Raw genomic sequence first — 19367 nt, 5'->3', positions numbered from 1 at the left:
GTGTTAAGAAGGAAATGAAGAGGGTTCCTTAGGAGAGGATGGAGAGTGATCCACTCTGATCATGGAAGGCCATTCTGACAAAGGGACAATTAAAAAGGAGAACACATTTTTCAGCAGAAGACGCAGCAAGCATTCTGGCCATAACAGCCTGTTTAAATTAAGCAGGGTTGGTGGCAAAGCCGGTGCTGAATGAGCTCAGTGGACAGACTAGTTTGCAGACAGAGACTCTGGCCCACCTGGACACCTTGTAAGTTATGAAAAGGAGTAATGACTTAAAATGGGCCAATGAATAACTACCATCTTATTTAGAAATAAGACCAATAAGACAAATCACAGGAGATAGGGTTTGTTGATAATGATGCTGCATGTTAATATTTCCAGTACATTTACAAGTAAACATGAATCACATCACTGTGTACGAATCTAACCAGTTTATGTAAATAGCAGGACTGCATTCCCCCACAGCTGCATCACAATATCTAGGGTTTGTGTGAAATCACAGTCATTTTGGATTATCTTGGCACGAAAATAGTTTTCCATTAGCCATGTTAATTTTGAGGTCTCTGATTTCAAACTATCTGCTTTCCAGGGTTGTTTTCCATCAGCCATCCAGATAGCACATTAGTCTTGGTTTGTTAATATTTGGCACAATTTAGACAATTGTAACAAACTCATCACTTTTGGTTGTGATTTAACAATCAGCACGTTTTTTCTTATAAAAATTCATCTGTAAGAACAAATGCTTGTTTATGTGAAACAGTCTAAGAATGGCATCTTCCGTTTAAACACGTATGTGGATTAATTTAAAAGTTAGGTATTCCACAGTTTAGTTTTCTAAGAATTGGAATATGTAAGTGTTGAACAATTTTTACTGAAAAAACTAGACGAGTGCATGTATTTAAAAAAAGCTTAAGAGTACACATTTAAAACCTTTTTTTGTTGTTGTTCACACTTCCAGTTTCCCTCCACAGAAGGGAAGACTATTACTAGTTTTTTTATCTTTATAGAAATGTTGAATAAATATGCAAGCTTTATTCAATATATACACACATGTTTAGATTTTCCCTTTTTACACAAAGAATGGCATATTTAAGGCTCTTTATTGTTCCGAATCTAACTTGGTTAGATTCTGAATCCAACTTAATATAGCCAAGGGATAGTCCCATGAAAATATACATAAATTTGTATTTTTTAAGTTAAACAGTTTGAAATTATATGGATACATGATATTTTACCTAGCCAACATGTTAGTTATGAGCATTGAGGTTGTTTCCAATAATTTTCTGTTACCAAGGCTTATTTTAACAAAGAAGTACTTATCAGTGATTCTCATGACATTAGCAGTAAAAAGATGCCCTGTTTCTTGGACCTTCCATTCTAGTGGGGAAAACAATCAACAGATAAACAAACCAAAATGAAATTTTAAACTTATCCTTGAGAAGAAGGTTTAGGAAGAAAAAAAAAGAAAGAAAGAAAGTAGGAGGAAAGGATAATGAGTGGGAGCCTCTTGTCTCAAGGATGGTCAGGAAAAAACTCTATAGTGGAAAGATTTGTGACAAAAGCATCAAGTGAGAGAGCAAAGCATGAAGACATCTGGGGGAAGCACTCTGGTCAGAGGAAACGGTATAAGCACATGCAAAGGCACTGAGGTGGGAATTCAATGGGCAAGTTTGAAGGACAGCGTGGCTAGACCAGAGCGAAGAAGAGGGAAAGTGTTTGAGAACCAATTTGGGAGTGCAGGCAGAGAGGTGCACACTGGGTCTTATAAGCCACTGTGAAAATCCTAAGGAGGGTACTGATTATGCTGTTAACTATCTGAGAACCGAGGCATCAGAGGAAGAGGGTCCGATCTTCGCTTCGGGATCTGTAAGGAAGAGAGCACTGCAACAAGAATGCAGATAGAGAAACCAGGCACCTGTGATTACTGCTATTGCTCAGGGGCTGGTGGGGGCAGTAGCCCAGACTGTAGCAGCAGTGAGAGAGAAGTTGGTGAGGTACGACTGTATTTTTGGAAAGTAGAGCTAACAGCATTCGCTGCTGCCAGAGACACAGGGTGAGGGTAAGAAAAGGAGAGGAGCTGGGGAATGCCAAGGGTCTGGTGTGAACAGCTGGGTGAAGGATGGTACCATTCGTCATGATGGGGAACACTAGGAGAATAGTGGGCTCGCTGGCAGGTGGTGGATGGAGTGTACAGAGGGGAGAGAGAGAGGTCAAGTTGATTCCATGGGGGTGGAGTCCCAAAGGCACTTTGAAAGGAGTCTGGAATTCAGGGGAAAGACTGGGCTTAGAGATTAAATATTCAAGTCTCCTGTATATGAATGTTATTTAAAGCCCCAGTAACGTAGCATGCATGTTTCATCTATGCCCAAATGTGCCTCAGAGAAGTCCTGAGAAATTGAATTGCTAGATCAAGCTGCGCATGTGTGGGGAGTGGGGGTGGGGGGGAGGGGACAGTGTTTCTTATAGATATTACCAAAGTTCTCTTCCAATGTATAATATGCCTTATACTTACATTCAAAAGGTTTATTTCTGATCAACTGTAAGATATTTCAGTATAATTGTGACCATTATTTCTCACCATCTCTGAGAGTTAGAAGTATGAAGTGCCAGCTGAGGTAGTTTTAAATGGAATATATTTTTGAAACACACACACATATTTGTACTAGGGACCATTAGATACATGAGCTAATACATTCTTGGCAATACCCTGGAAGGTGAATATTATTAAAATCATTTCATAAATTAAGATTCTGAGGTACTACGGAGTGAAGGAAAGTCCTCAAGGACAGCTCTAATTAGTATGCTGGTTAGGGTCTGGACTCAGAGTGAGGCCCAGTTTTCTTTCCACCGCATATGGAATGTGGCAAAGACTTGCCTTTCCCTGAATGTAACATGAGGTGTTTAGAATTACCATCCTTGTGTACTTAGTGCCGCATGTGCTTAAAATGGCGTATTCATGGCCACCGCCTGACAAGTCTGTGTTTTCCTTCAGATCCTCCCAAGCTACTGTTCAGGGCATTTGGAATACATCAGTGAGCTGAAACACAGATGCCTAATCTCACGGCACTGGTGAGAGGCAGTGAAGTGGGAGACAGATAACAAATATGAAACCAAAGTATATTACACTTATGTTACAGGGGACAAGTACTAGAGGTAAAGGACTCCCCCCGATCAAAAGACAGGAAAAGGGGGATCAGAAGTATGGGGGTTGGGGGAATCAGAGCAGGTTCGATTCTTAAAAGCATGGGAAGGGTTAAACTCATGGAGAAGGTACTATCTTAAGAGACTTGAAGGAATCTGGAGAGCCACTGAAGCTTTGGCTGTGCATAAAACGTGGACATCATTGTAACGTGGTTCTTGATGCTCCAAAGTGATGACTAAAAGAGAACATGTAAACTGAACACCCTTAAAGAGGAAAGATAATTTCAAACACCTGACCACAACTTTCATCGTATCATTTTCACATGTGCACTTGGCATGCATCTACCCATCAGAGCCTCACCTATGGTCAGATTTTGTTTTTAAAGAATGTGACTTTTTAATGTTTATGTGAACAGTGAGGGAGGGGCAGAAGAGAGGGAGACAGAGGATCCAAAGCAGGCTCCGTGCTGACAGCATAGAGGCAGATGTAGGGCCTGAACTCACAAACCACAAGATATAACCTGAGCTGAAGTTGGATGCTTAATCTACTGAGCAACCCAGGCGCCCCCATGGCCACCTTTCTTAACAGGAGTGACAGTCCTTTGCAGCAAACCAGCTGTGTCATACAAGACCAATGTTTCTTAAATCCCTGTGATGACTCCAACCAGAATCAGTAATGAGGATCCCAGTTGAGCGTCTAGAACTCTTCTGTGACTTGGGGATCAAGCCATGTAATAATAATGAACATGACTCAAATACTTAAGACCGGACAATGAGATGCAAGCTGGAAGGGGACACAAGCAATATAAAGTTGAAATCATTATTTAACAGGAGAAAACCAGGTTCAGGGAGACCAGAGAGTAAGTCAGAAATAAGGCCAAAGTGGGCCAGAGAACCACAGGCTTCCCACAAATCCAGGCTTTGGTCTTTTCAGCTGTTTGACATCACTTTCATCAACCACCACGGGCACACCTTCAGAACAAAACCCAACGGCAAATCACAAGAAACCTATTGGTTTGCTAGCCCAAAGAAAGCATGCAAATCTGATGACAAATGCTTGTTTAATGGTTACCATGTGCCAGACACTGTTCTAGATGCTTTACTGAACCTATATAATTCTCACAGTCATGTAATTATGAGGAAGGCACTATTATTATCCCCACTTTACAGCTGAGGCAACTGAGAAACAGAGAGGTTAAGTCATCGACCCAAACACAGTTGGAGTGTTAAAGCAAGAATTTGAATTTAGATTGTCTGGCTGAAAAACCAATCCTCCTAACTCATGTTAAATGATCCCACATAGAAGTGTCTACTTGGTCAGAGCAGCATGATGACTAATGAAAAACATGTTTTTGTGACAGTTTGAGCATGAATTTCTCAACATGGATATGAACTGTAAGACAATTCATCGATACTACAAATACTACAGCAACAGGAGTTGCTGGGGTACATGTTCCTTAAGTACAGGCATCTTTCCCAGGTAATAAGCCATCTTTGATATGTCTCTGGAACCCACAAACTTTTACAGCATCATGAAAAACAGCTACAACAAATTAGGTGCATCTTTTAATAGTGATTCAATAGTTCCATAAAATTAAAATTGATCCAGTAGATTTTCCCTTGACAATTGTGTTTGGTAATGATCTTTTGCTGTGCTCTCAAATATTTGCAATGAAATCTGTGGTCTGAAAGGAAATGCTATTTACCTCATTTTTAGTTATGTTATTTGTATGTATGTATGTATGTAAGGAGGTATTTACATTTTTTTGTTTTGTTTTAAATCAAGGCATCCAGAAACAAACACGCTAACAATAATAGGGAAGTTATTACGTACTTGGATAAGTACCTGGCATGCCTCCATATATGTATGCATGTATGTCTATTAAGCTATAATTTACTTCCAGTGAAAAACACAAATATTAAGTATTCAGCTCAAGTTTTACAAATCTGTACATCTGTGTAAACAATATCTGATCAAGGCAGGGAATGTTTCCAGAACCCTAGAAAGTTCCCTTATGCCCCTTCCTAATTAATCCCCATCCCTAGAGGCAGTGACTGTTCTGATTCCTAGCACAATAAAAAATTTAATTCCATGTACAATACTATGATGTGATTACTCCAAGGAATATCTGACTTCAAAACCTGTACACTAGGCATGCTGTCCTACTGCATTTTTGCTCAGTAGATACCTACCCATGACCTACTCGACAGTGCCCTCTAAGAGAGTCAGGTCATAATGCTTTAATTTCTTTCCTATGCATCTAGAATGGTACTTTACGTACCACCCTTAAAAGAACTATAAAAGAAAGGTGATTCAAATCTTTTTTTTTTTTTTTTTTTTTTTTTTTTGAGAGAGAGAGAGAGCAAGAGCACCAGAGCAGGGGAGGGGCAGGGAGAGGGAAAGGGAGAAGGAGAGCGGGGGAGAGGTAGGGGGAGGGAGAGAGAGAGAACATATCTTAAGCAAGTTCCACACCCAGCACAGAGGCCAATGCAAGGCTTGATCTCACAACTGTGAGCTGAAATCAAGAGTCAGACACTTAACCAACCACTTAACCAGACACTAACTAGGTGTCCCTCAAATCATTTTCTATGTTCTGAGGTTCAGAAAAGAAACCCTACTGAAAGAATGCTATTGAAAACACCTATAGATCAGGAGGGTGGGGTTAGTGAATAAAGTGGACACATAACCCTCTCAAAGTAATGGAAACAACTCAGATCCTACTACTTGCCATGCTGTGGGAGACCAGACTAGTGACACCCTTCTTTACCTCTTTCTAGATTATCTAGATTTATAGATAATATCTCAGAATGTCTAAATCCTTTGTAATTAGTTAAGAAAAAAACACTTGGTAATCCAAAATGTGCCTTTAGGCCAGCCCTTAGACTGGGATCTGCTGTTCGCATCCTTGGCCTAGTGAATACCAGGTGTAGTTTTGCCTACAACAGAAGTGATGCCACAAGCCTTTGAAGATCAGGGCCAACTTTGGGAGTTAATGTGTGTCATTATGTGGTCATTACTTAAGGATATTAAGAAACATCCTTAATAGAGAGAAGAACTGGCAACAGGAAAATGGAATGAAATTTAGAGAGAGAGCGAGCTGGAACGAGTATAGGACAAGAGAGATGATGGTGGACAACCACAGGTAAGAACAGGAAAGAAAGGAACACAGTGTGACTCTGCCTGTCCGCTATTCCTAAGTTCTAAGTAGTCTTCTTTCATGGAACATGCCACTCCCACTACCACAACCCTAACCGGAGTTAGGACAACAGGGTGGTGTCTAATGTTTGCTTGGATGAAGGAGCTAACAGCTGATATTTATTCACTGAGCTCAAGAAGTACAGTTTCCGTGGCTAAATACTTCAACCCCAGCTGGTAACTAACTGCAGGGTTTCCAAGAGTTCAGAAATATGTTATTTAGAATTCAGGGTGCTCATGAGAGAGTCTGATCCTATTACCTCGCAAAGGAAAGTGGGCTGAACAAGGAGGGAGTTTCTAATCCCTGGCAATATAGTTTTTTATCAGGAAACTGTGCTTGTGTTAATAGGTGCCACTGCATTATCAGTTACAAAGAAGAATAAAGCCTTAGCTCCACATTCACCTACACACCCAGAGCTCCATTAGGACAGCCACCAGCAAAGGTTTTCAAGCAAGCCAATCTCACAGGATTTATACACTTAGTGAACCGTGGTGACACCTTCCTCCCCAAGTCCTACAAACCTCTCTGACAGCAGGCCAGGGGCCACAGATTACAAGGCTTCTTTATATAAAGTGGTTCACACTTGGCAATTGGAATTTGAAATAATAATGAAGACAATCACTTCTTTGTGTGGCAGCAAAGGTGAAAAAGCACAGTGGAATCTGGAGAGAAATTCAGGCAACGCAGAAAAAGTAACTTAGATAACTCAGGGTAAAATATTCTTTCCTCTGCTGATTGTGCCCATACTTCTTTTTATCTTGGTTTGCCTATTTCATTCTTTGCCAGTCTGTCTCATGCTGTCTTAGTCAATATTAAATGTGTGTGTGTGTGTGTGTGTGTGTGTGTGTGTGTGTATCTCCTTCTGCTATAAGATCATCTCACCTCCCACTCTTCCTTCTTACTGTGCCACTTCTCCCATAAAATCACTCTCTTCCCCTTAGGTTAATAGACGTTTGGTGTTCTGTTCATGGAATATGCACCTGGCAGATGACTGGAACTGACTTCAGGGAATCATATTTTTGTCAAGAGGAGTTTAAGTAGAATGTGTTCAAGAAAGGTAAGGAGAATAGCACAGGAAAAGAGGAGGGACATATGAAATAATTCAAGATGCTCATCCTTGGGAAAGGAAGACTTGGACCTTCATAAAGTAATGGGAGAGCTTTAGAATTCCAAAAACGATAGATTATGAGAAACAGAAAACACTCTAGTGGCATTGGATTCCATTGTACAGGTGGGAAAACTGAGATCCAGCAATTAGTGAAGTCAGGACCTATCCCAAGATTTCTGACCACTTCTATCTTTACTCCCTTTCTCCACCTCACTTCTGCACCAAGTACCATCACCCATCTCAAATGTGGCTCCAGAGTACATGACAAAGGGCATTGGTTACAAAACACAGACATGAACATTGGCTCAATTTGAGGAGACCTGAGGTGAGAAATGACACCCCAGCTGCCTTGCAGAGTAGAGAGGTTCTCCATCATTGAAGGCACTGCCAACCCATGTGGCTGATATCTGTCAGCAATGCTATAAATGGCATCCCTGCAGTGGATACTGATTTAACCACATCTTAAACAAACCCAGTTCTGTGCACAGTGTCTGGCTGGCTTCAAAAGAATCACTCAGAGAGCTTTAAAAATATAGAGACTCTCCAACTCTAATCTCTGAAATTCTGATTCAGGAGGTTTTGAGAAACCATGGAGGCTGGCGATTTCTGAGGAAACTTCCAATACTAAGATTCCAGTATGTTTCTTTTTTTTTTTTTTTTTTTTTTTTTTTTTTTTTTTGCTTTTGAGGCTTGCCTTCCAAAGTATCACTAAGTTATCATTACTGAGGTGATGCATATAACATGTAGTCCACACCAGACTCATAGTCAAGAAACAAGAAGCATTGCCATTGTCGCAGACTGCCTGTGTCCCTTAGACAGTCTTTTGATCTCAGTGTTCACTTTCCAGATCTCAGTGTCTGCTTCCATAAAGTGGAAGGCATAGATTATTTAGGCAGTGTTTTTCAAATGTATTTGTTTATTTGATTTTGTTGTTGTTGTTGCTGTTCTTGTTTTGTTTTTTGTTTTTAAGCATTTGTGGCCCCAACTGTCCATGCCTGTCCTACAGGCATCCTCCCTGGTGTTCACTGATAATAGATAGGCTCTTATAGGCTCATCATCTGGCAGAAATCTCGATCTGAATTTGTGGGTTCCTACTCCATACCCAGAGGGTGAAGCATGGTTGGCTGTAACCCAGTATGGTAGTATCATCGCATGGGACCAGTGGGTACACAATCCAGTTCTGGGTGTGTATTCTGAGATGCGAGGGGAAGTCTACATGGGACAGGATCCCTTCCTGATGAAAGGGACAAAGTCTCATGAGGAAAGGTGTTTTCCCCTTCATGCCCTGCCACCTGTGCCCTGACTTAGACACGATGCACGGACATGAGCACAGGAAGGTCAGCTAAAGGGCAGAAGATGGGGAAGCAGAAAGGAAGCTGTGTTCACTGGGGACAGTGCTCAGTTGTCACACTAGCCCTGGACTGTCCAAGCATGACCTATACCTGTCCACACCAAAAGCAACACCTTATACCTTCAGACTTCTGTGAGCAGAGTTTCTATTACTGTAGCCAAACACAAGTTTCACAGGTACTGCCTTAGAACTCCCTTTTCAGACGAAATCTCCTGCAAAACCCCAATACAGAAAACAAGTCAAAGTAGCTGGGCTACAGTAGAAATACGGAGAGGGTGTTTCCAGTTCCAGAACCATCCTTCCCCAGATTCCTGACAAGGTTCTTCCACGGAACCAAAACCAGCCAGGACCAGCATCTCTTAATGTGGAGACCCCATGAGAGATCCTCAAATCTTCCCTGAGACCTGAGAGTTCTTCACCAAATCTGTTCTTGTCTTTTTCTTTCTTTCTTTTTTTTTTTTTGATGTGATTATTTGGTGTAAATTTTTTCCTAGAAAATATAGGTCAGATTCACAACTAATGCCTACTACCACACAGCTTTGGTGTCTGTATTTGTATTAACCATGTGATCGTGTGGGTGACAAATGACTCCATTCTAATTTTTATGAAGAGAGAAAGGAGAAGAATGTGACACAACATAAAATGGCATATTCCTTCAAGGTGCAAATAAAAGGACAGAGTGAAGGTAGATGGGAAGAGAAAACAGCTGTTGAAGAATCAAGTGTCTGTCCAGGATATAGAAATGTAAGTGTGCTGGGATCAAAGTAATCTCTGGGTACGTGTTAGTCCCATATTCATGGTGTAAACCTTATTAAATTCCATGGGGTGCCTGGGTGGCTCAGTTGGTTAAGCATCCGACTTCGGCTCAGGTCGTGATCTCGCGGTCTGTGAGTTCGAGCCCCACGTCGGGCTCTGTGCTGACAGTTCAGAGCCTGGAACCTGTTTCAGATTCTGTGTCTCCCTCTCTCTGACCCTCCCCCGTTCATGCTCTGTCTCTCTGTCTCAAAAAAAAAATAAATAAATAAACATTAACAATTTTTTTTTAAAATTCCAATAATGCATCTTCTACATAAGAAACCAAAGTTAATAATCTGAATGTTATGAGATATATTTCTCTGTATTTAATGCAAAATTTTGTTTTAGGACTATGTTTATTCAAGAATGATTAAAACAGAGAGGTAGTATCTAGGTGGGTATTTTTGGTTTGTACATATGTGACAGTACAATAAAATAATTAAGTCGATAATGAGGGCATTGATTTCCCCCACAAACACCCTGTTATGAAAGGGGTTTCCATATTACTCATACTCAAGAAATTCTGCACTACAGGATGGCCCAGGTCTCTTCTGGATGGTCAAATCCAAGATTCTATGAACCTCCTAACCTTATGAAAGTAGAATTAAACACTTTCACCAATAAATGGTACAGGTATGACCTTAGAGATGTTTTTTTTTTAATTAGAAATAATTTAAATAATTTCATTCATCACAATAAAGTCTATGTATCCTTTTATCTTCCTCTGAAAAACTTTGTTTTTACGACAAAGTGTCCATGGGCAAGGCCTAGAACCAACTGGTCACCACAATCACTCACCCATCTGCACCTGGTCCATTCACTCAATACCCCCAGTGGGAATACCTCTGGATGGAAGAAAGAGGGGTTAAAAATAAAGCCTTAAGAGCCTGCTCCCTCGCTGCTTGGGAAATCTGAACCCCTGGGCGTTGCCGTTCTTACAAAATGTGCTTTCTGATTGCTTCCAGAAGGCACAGCGGGGTAGACTGGCCACAGGGTCTCCCAGCGTGTTAGAGGGTAAAATGATTCTCGCCGAGACCGTGGTTTATCCACGCACTTCAAGCGAATGAATTGGTGCCTGCTGGTTTGTGCTGTTTCTAGTCCGCAGGCTTCATTCCTGGTCACCGTCTCCTCCCTCTGCCCTCGCTGCCCCCTGTGCGGAGTGGCCACTCCTCTACCCTGTTGCCTGCACCTCTGCCCTGATTCCTTCTCCTCTACCCTCCCACCCCTTCTTTTTCTTTTCAAATGTCAAGGGAGCTTGATTCGCCCCTCCTATACTTCCAAAAAAGGGAAACTATAAAGTTTCTTCCAAGTTTTAGGCGCTGCCGTTCAAAATTCTGTAACCCGGAGCTGCCATTTCACGCCTGCTCTGCTCAGTGCTTGACACAGGCTAAATTTAGACAAGTATGACATTAGAGCTCACTTGAGTCTCCTTTTTCACTGGCAGTGGGCTTGGCTATGGCTCATGTCGGTTCCTAATGTGTCCTGGCATTCTGCTCACCCAGTAGGCACTTAGGAAAAACACCAATGTAGTCACTGTCTATGCTGACTTCCAAATGCACATTTGTTTCTGTCCCACATCCTGTGCGTCCCAAACCCTCGCCACCCAACATAACACAGAGATAAGACTGATGAAAAAAATGTTTGCATTCCACTCTTCGAGTAAGCACCCCTGCTGGCCCCCATTTCCCAATTCCTTCCTCCAAGTGCACAACTGTGGAGAAAATGAGGGCTGAGAGTGTGGACTTTCCACCGAGAGGACAGAGGTCGGCCTGCACAGACGTCTTACACAGAAGATGAAGAGCTCCAGCCCTGTATCCCTCATTCACCCATCAATCTGGACTGTTAGCTCCTGAGAGATTTTAAAACTAAAGTAAACATGCACCTGAATCCATTCATTCAACTCTTTCTCCAGCTTGACTCTTGGCCAAGACCCTTTGGAGAGCACAAGAGCTGTCACCAATTGCTCTGCCAGTAATCACAAAGCTGGAGTGAGATTTTGCCCAGCCCTTCCTGAGCTGAACGAGTTTCTTAAGTGCAATTACACAGTGTATTTTCCAAATGCTAAGCACAGAATAAGGTAGAGCTTTCCCGGGGTGGGGTATAAAAACCTGTATTGCATTATAGCTGATACATATGAGGAAGGATTATTTAAAAAGTTGGGTTTTTTTAAAGCACTCTTTCCAGTAAAGTGCAAAATAAAATCAATTAAGGAGCTAAAATTCACCCCATCCTATGTGTCTTATAGCAATGATTATGAAGAAACTACTGTTTTCTGTTTCCCTTTAGTTGTCTCTATTTCCAAAATACAGAAGTAGTTTTTGAGAGTAAAACTGCCACTAACTTTTCAACTCAGGATAGTTGAAAACTATTATAGAAACAGAATTACAAATGTTGATCCAGCATATTTCTAGGCAAACCTATCAGTGGGCTCCTTAATGACAGCCCAAATCCCGTAGAATAATAAGAGATGCCAGGAACTCATACACACATATCTGCTCCCACACTCTGAAAATGTAATCCAAAATAGAAACTTCCAATTCTGATTCCTTGCTAAAATGAAAGCTATTTTCTGCTAAAAACACCCCTCTCAAAGCTCTCATGAAACAAAGAACACAGATAGTTTCATCTCAAATGATCTTTCGTGCCAACGAACCGTCCTTCCACGCAGATAAGTTACAGAAGGTGGGAACAGGGTGACCGCCCAAGGATTCGCAAACTTTTCTTTTCCCGTTTGTGTTGCTAGCTAAATCCCAACTTTCAAAAGTGTCTCAGTCCTGCTGGAAATCAGAACTTAAAGAGGGTATGGGGGAGGAAAAAAAAAATGATTACAAGTCCACACCGAACGTTTGAAGGGATGGAGTTCTAACTTGCAACACACACGCACACCGGCCAAAAACTCCCAGTACTTGCAAACAAACAGCAGGCTGAGAAAGTGAAAAGAAGCATGGAAATGTAAAAACTTAACAGTGCCCTACCTCGCTTGTCTGCTTCACAAAGCGCCTGATGAAAATCGCCCACAAGCCCAGAGTGAGCCGAGAGGCTCTGAAGGAGGCGGCCGCTCAGCCCGCCGAGCGTGAGCAGGCCCAGCCTGTGTTCAGAAGCTGCCCCAGTCAGATTTTCCAACTGCAGAATTGCAGCCAAGTCCCTGCCCATGCCTGAAGAATTTCCTGAACAGCATTCCCGTTCTTTCTCTGACGGCTTTGAAACCGTACTCTGTCTGTACTTCAATAAGGCTTTGTCAGGCCAACTCAGAGCTACTGGTCTGTCTCCAGCTATCAATGGGAAACACATGTGTCAAGCACAGACTCGCTCCCCTGCAACAGCGTCCGTGGCGTCTGCTGGGCTCACGTTCACAACCCCAAGGGAAAGGGCTTCTAGAACCAATTCGGATCGTTCAGCCATTCTCCAGGTTCTGCTCTGTGCTGCCAGATGCCGGAGAGGAGTCTTCTGCTGCTCAGCACTGCCCATTTTTAACTTCTTCCCCTGGCAGGCCTGGGCTCAGCCCTGTGAGCCCACTGAGCTCTTGCCAGCCCTGATAACGAGCCTATTTACAGCTGAGAGATGCGAATTCTAATTGAATCTCCCTACCTGCCTTTGCCTCAGTCATTGCTCAAAATCTCAATTGCTGGAGGGGGAACAGTATTTTTAGTATTTCTAGATTTTGGTTCAGTACTTCAGAGTTCTCCCCTCATCCTAGTATGTGCATCTTGGCTGCTGCAACTAAAAATAATGCAATTATTTTTCAGGCATTTTAGTTGCTGTCTGCTCTGTAACTGTGCTGGTCCAGGAATGTAACATTTCCCATGCTCTTGAGACGTGTGATGGTTACAGGGAACAGAAAGGAGAAAATAACGTACCTTTAATCAGGATAGGGCCTAATTCTGTGCACCTGTGATTATTTCCGGATGACATTCCATCAAGATGTCCTGTGTACACTCTGCTGGATTTCGTGATCGACTTTTGACGTTTCCTTTTACCATCAAACACGAGAAAATCTTGAAAGATACCATGAGGACACCCCTCTTCTCCTACACTGAAAACCCCATTTATAAAGAGTCAAAGCTAAGTTGTCAAGGTAACACTGTAGGAAAGGGATGATTTATAGAGAAAGCCTCATCTGTTTTGAGGGGGTTTTTTTAATTAATATTTTATGTCCTAAAATCACGTCCCATTAGCAACTTATTTTAAAGAACGGGCTCACCAGATTTTAGAAAGTGTCGTGTGTTCCTGAGGGGCTGTTGTAAATAACAGGATCTGGTGGGGTCTTGAATTTAGCATCAAATTGCAATGGGTGCTCACAGCAGGATTAGATTTTTGCTTTGGGAAGCAGTGTATGTATGTGTGTGGGGAGGGGAGCATGTGCACCTCTACAGTCAGGATGCAATTATAGAATCCGAGGACTCCAGAGTTGGAAGGAACCCCAGAGACCATCCAATCCAAATTGTTTCTACCCTTCATTTTGTAGAGGGAAATGGAGACCCAGACAGATGAGATGACTCATCCAGAGATGCAAAGACAGTTAATGCTGGAGCTGAGGTTGGAAAATGCGCTTTTGGCTAATTTTCTATGTGCTTTCTCCATACCAGCATCATTGGGGAAGGGCAATGCCATCTAACCTTCCCAGGAATAGGCTTGCAATCAGTTCACCTTGGTCTAATCTTAACTTTGTCTCTCTTACTGTGAATCTTGGCCAGCTTGCTTAACCCCTAAGGGCCTCAGTTTCCTCATCTATAAAATGGAAACAATGATAGATTCTACCTCGTGGAATTGTTGAGGAATTTGGTGAGATAACTCACGTAAAGTGGCCTATAAGATACATTAAATATGATATTTAATTATATATTTATATATATATATATAATTATATATATAATTAATTATATTTATGAAATATTATTACAATGCCTATAAATTTCAACTTAGTTTTCTCTCAATGGGGCAAATATTGGACTCTTTCTCTTAACTCAAAAAGCAAAACTGTGCTCTTACATCTAGTTTGAGCTCTTAAAATAAGCTATTTGTCTAGTTTTCTGCCACTTTACCTTTACGTAATAAGGGCCTATCTCCTTAAACATAGGCAAGTATCCTAATACCTTCTTGGAACATTAAGCCCACCGCATACCTACTTTTCATTTACTCCCTGAACTTAACACTCAAGGCTTTCCTCAAGATTAACTCACAGGAAAGGAAAACAGTGAGACCAAATCTGCCGTCACTTACATGAGGCTGAACAAAGTGCCATTTGCAGAGAACTGGACTTGGTCTGGAACCTGAAGAGCTCAAGATTACCACTCTAAAAATAGGAAACCACTAACAATTACAATTCCCTGTTTGGTAACTGTGACATCCTCAATTAACAACAACCATCCCTCCCCCCGCCCGCCACCCCATCCCCCACACACTCCAGAAACTGAGAAAGAAAACTTACTGAGCAAACAGCTGCAATAAATTCTAAAGAATCAGATGTCTACCTGGGGTTCCAGAGTCTTTGTCTTAGAGCCAACAGCAGCAAGCAGTTAATGAACCACTAGCTACTTATTAATCATGTTTAGTGTGCCAAACTACTTTCGCAGAAACAAAATAGGTCGAGAAGTTAAATTTGAGAGGTTTACAAATGTTTTAGGAATCGGGTAAACAAACCAACATAAAGCAGCTGGAAAAAACAAGCTCCGACTTATACAAAGGCTGGACAATGGTGATGTGATTCAAAAGGTGCGTCCCCAGTACCTTTCCCCCCAAAATACTTGCTACATGGCTCATTTCAGGGGGGATATTTGGAGAAAGATGGATCGGTTGTGACCAGCCTCATCACTGAAACTCAAAAATCCTGAAAAGTTATTTACCTGTTCTAATGGTAAGAAAAATTATCCAAAACTTGAAAAGAAGGCCAAAAGATAATCATGTGCTTTCAATGTTTTATGTGGTGCTTGTCACATGCTCTCTCAAGAATTATCTAAAGGAAATGTGCTTTGCTCCATTTACTACTTGCTACTAAATAAAGGTCCAGAATTTAGTGAAGTTATGTTACTTTAAAGACTTTTTTCTGTGAAAGGTACAAATTATTTTTATCCAGTAGAAAAAAAAATAATCCCATGTGGTTTACTGCCCTGTGAAACATTAATCCGTTTTGTGTCCCAGCTAGTAATCTTGTACTAACATTCTTTTATTAACACACTCATAAACAAAGAGCTCCTCAAATGTTCTTGGACCCAGTCTTACCATCATACTGATGTCCTCATCAATTAATGAGTCAAATTAAATTTCTGACATCTTTTTACTCTTGTAAAGTCATGTTTTTAACTTCCAAAATGATAGTGTGATGTGGTTTCATTTTCCCCATCTGCATGATGAGTGTTATAAATCTCGTGAGATAATGCATAATAAAGCACTTAAGGTGTAATATTTGTTTTTTTTTTTTTAGTTTTGTAAACGACTCTAGGGATTACTAGACTAGATCACTCAATAATCTCCTTCCTATTACATCTTCCAATCCTGTCTTTAGATTCTACAATGGCCACTTCTGCTAGAATTCTTCCATGGATGTTGACCTCCTAGCTTCTCAGAAACTTCTACTTTTAATGTTCTAAAATTAACAACTGAAAATACATCTCCCTATGACACGTCCCAATTCTAAAGCCACTAACTATAAAGGTCAATTTAAAATTCCGACTTTAAGAATCATGTGAGTGAGAAAACTTCATTCTCAACTAGAACATCAACTCCATGAGGACACGGATTCTTGTCTACACCATCTCCTGCCATTGTTTCCAATGTCTATGACTGGGAAGTAGTTGGACCTCGTATTTACCCTCTGAATCAATGGAAGCCTTGGACTTCCTTGAAAAGGGAGGTCCTAAATCATCCTTTGTGAAGAACTACTTGACTACAATTTCAACTTCTCTGGTGCCATTGGATCATTTCTGCTCATGACAGTGCAGATTCCTCTTACCACCTCATTTGCCTCTTCTAGGAATGCTTCAGTTTGGCTAGTTTTCTCTTAAAATCTGATGCCGAGAGTTGAACAAACTCTTCAGGTGTGCTAGGTCTAATTTGGGGGCAGAGGAACAAAACTCTCTCTCATTTAGGAACTATGTTTCTATTAACGCAGTCCATGATAATCTTAGCTTTGGTGGCGGTAACCTTGAGTCATACAGAGAAGCCAGCTCGCAGAGCCTCTATCACAGATGCGCTTACATCTCCTACCTGGTTTACATCTGTGATTCTCCAGCCTACCTTTACGTTAGAATCATCTGGAGGGAGCTTTTAAAATGACCAGATCCAGGGGCACATACCTGAGACTTTGATTCTACTGGAATGGGACAGGAACCCCGTAATCCAGGTGATTCTAATACCAGCCAGACCTCAAAATCATGAAGTTGCAGCGATAACTTCTAAAACATAATCCTAAGCATGTCACTTTGCGAACTAAAATCCTTAAATGTCTTTCTTACTATTTCCTGAAAGGTAAAGACAACAACTGTCACCATGACTTGAAAGGCCTGGCTTCATCTGGTCCCTTGTCTACATCTTCTGTCTCATCTGCTGCCACTCTCTCTTCTTCAAAGAAATCGTGTATCTTCCCACTTGAGAATCTTTTACAAAGCTGTTTTCTCCTTCTGGAAAGACTTTTCTTTTTCCTAGAAGTTACCCTCACTCTCATGTTTTCAGTTCTTTAACTCCTATTCAACCTTCAAATGTATACTCCATTATCACTTCCTCTAGGATTTAGTTATCCCTGAACACAACAGCCCCCCATTACCTATGCCCAAAGACCAATACTTATCATAGATTTGATTACACACTTATTTGTATTTTTATTGGATCCATGTCAAAATGTCCTGATACAAAATGAATCTTTTCCATGAGAGCAGAAACCTCTTACTCTCTATTGGGTCCTAGTTCCTTCCACTGTGCCTAGCTCAAAGGAAGTGCACAAAATATACTTTTAAGTATGTGAATGCAGGGTTTGGTTTTGTTTTTTTAACCCAAGTGCAAGAATATGCACACAACTCCACTTTATCTTCAAGTTTCAGACTTCATTTAATCTTTCTGACATGCTAAAACATTGTATTGTACTCAGGATATGGAGTTCTCTTATACAATGTAAATATTCCCCCAAAACTAACAAGCCTTTTACATGTTTATCTACAAGACTTTGTGCAAAATTACCAAGTCAGGTTTCTAGCAAAGACCTTAAGGTCTGAGATACAAGGTAGAATGGCTATGATTATAGGGTAGAGTGTTTGTTGTGTCACTTACTTGGGAGGGCAGGCTGAGATACTACTTTGGGGTCATCAAGAGGCACAAAGTAGTTACGGCACAAATCTGAAAAGAGGTATTTGCCAAGAATCTTTTGGTTACAGCAGTCAGAACTCATTCAAATTAGCATCCGGGAAAAAGAGGGGGTTCCTAAATCATGTAACTCTAATCTTAAGGTGGGTGCAGCACAATAGTTCTAATACAATCAAGGCTCTATTTCCCTCTTCTCTAGGCTTCTCATGGTTTCATTCTTAGTTTTGCTTTACTGGGACATAAAACGTCCACAGGTGATCTCAGTCTTACATGGAAAAATAAAAGATCTTTTCCAGAAAGCATTCTAAGTAACCCAGCTTGAGCCACATGCTTATCCCTGAACAAATCTCTATGGTTGAGGGATGACGTACTCGTGTTGTTCATATTTGGCTCATATGACAATCCCAGAGACTAAAAGGAAGAAATCAGCTCCATATGCACCACATGGACTCAGTAGGCTAATGAGGGAATTGAGAAAAAGTGGAAGGCAGAAAAAAGTCCCATATGCACTATGGATGATAGGGCACCCAAGACATATTCATAATCTTGCCCAGGGAAAGTTCTTTAAGAAGTGTTCTGAAACAACATTTAATTTAAGGATAGAAAAGCATTTACTATTTGTTCTTCCAATCCCTGAGCATTTGAGTTAATCTAATAGCAGGTGATTACAAGAGTAACATTATGCTAGCCGTTCATTTCACAAATAATACCTGATGCAAAATGACACTCACCCAGCTTTGGCCCTTCCAAACAGAACAAATACAGCTCTGCTTTTCATTTGCCAAAGACAACATTATCTGGTTGATTCAGAAGAGACTTTATCTTTGGAGGAAGTCTAGCTCAGTGACAAATCAGTGACCCACAGTTTTGAGAATATCTCCATTGGCCCTAGTGTCTAAATCTGAAATCATTTTCTGTTTTGGAAATTCAAATCTATGCATGGTACAGAATGAAGGTTTCTCAAGCTATGTCAGTACTTTGAGAAGGAATTGACGCACTTGGTAATTAATATGACTAGTAATAAAATTCACTGTAGATCTATCTTTTTAAAAGAAATTAATTAAGTACTGTAAAACAAATACTGGTATAGTTACACAAATGGTTCCATGCATTCTTTCCTTTTCAGCACCAAACACTAATCAATTCTCCCCAAATTCTTTTTGGCCAAAATATCTCACTGTATTACTGCTTGCTGAAAGTAAAATTCTTGAAATATCATATTTTTATTTGGAAGTAAAATTTATTGATCAATAAAAATGGGCCAGACTTCACGATAGGCACCCCGTGGTAGGCAGAAATAAATAAGGTCTGTACATGAAAAATGTTAGCACTGCTCATCTTTATTTTGATAGTCCATCAGTACTCAGTGGTACAAAATACAACTGTCTGATGTGGGAATTCCATGCTAATTATTAGCTGCCTGAATCCCTGAATCCTTGAGACCAAAGGCCTCAACACCAACTTCCAGCAACCATACACCAAA

At 40.9% G+C, this 19367-nt stretch overlaps 1 protein-coding gene across 4 annotated transcripts in view; it reads right to left on the bottom strand.

The window, feature by feature from the left end:
• Window positions 1–19367, bottom strand: part of SGCD (sarcoglycan delta) — a 939939-nt gene that overhangs the window by 377032 nt on the left and 543540 nt on the right. Inside the window, exon 1 of one of the 4 annotated variants that reach the window (XM_019464513.2) lies at window positions 12568–13018. The exons of 2 other annotated variants lie outside the window; for them this stretch is intronic. The gene's annotated coding sequence lies outside the window, so the exon portion shown is untranslated. Of the gene's footprint in view, window positions 1–12567; window positions 13019–19367 lie in introns of those variants that run through there. One more of the 4 variants, XM_019464510.2, reaches the window with a different exon arrangement.

Source organism: Panthera pardus, unplaced genomic scaffold, assembly GCF_024362965.1.
Source record: "Panthera pardus isolate Hobbes unplaced genomic scaffold, ASM2436296v1 HiC_scaffold_2, whole genome shotgun sequence".
NCBI lineage: Eukaryota > Metazoa > Chordata > Mammalia > Carnivora > Felidae > Panthera > Panthera pardus.
Note: the sequence above shows the minus strand (reverse complement) of the source record. Positions and strands in the feature narration are given on the sequence as shown.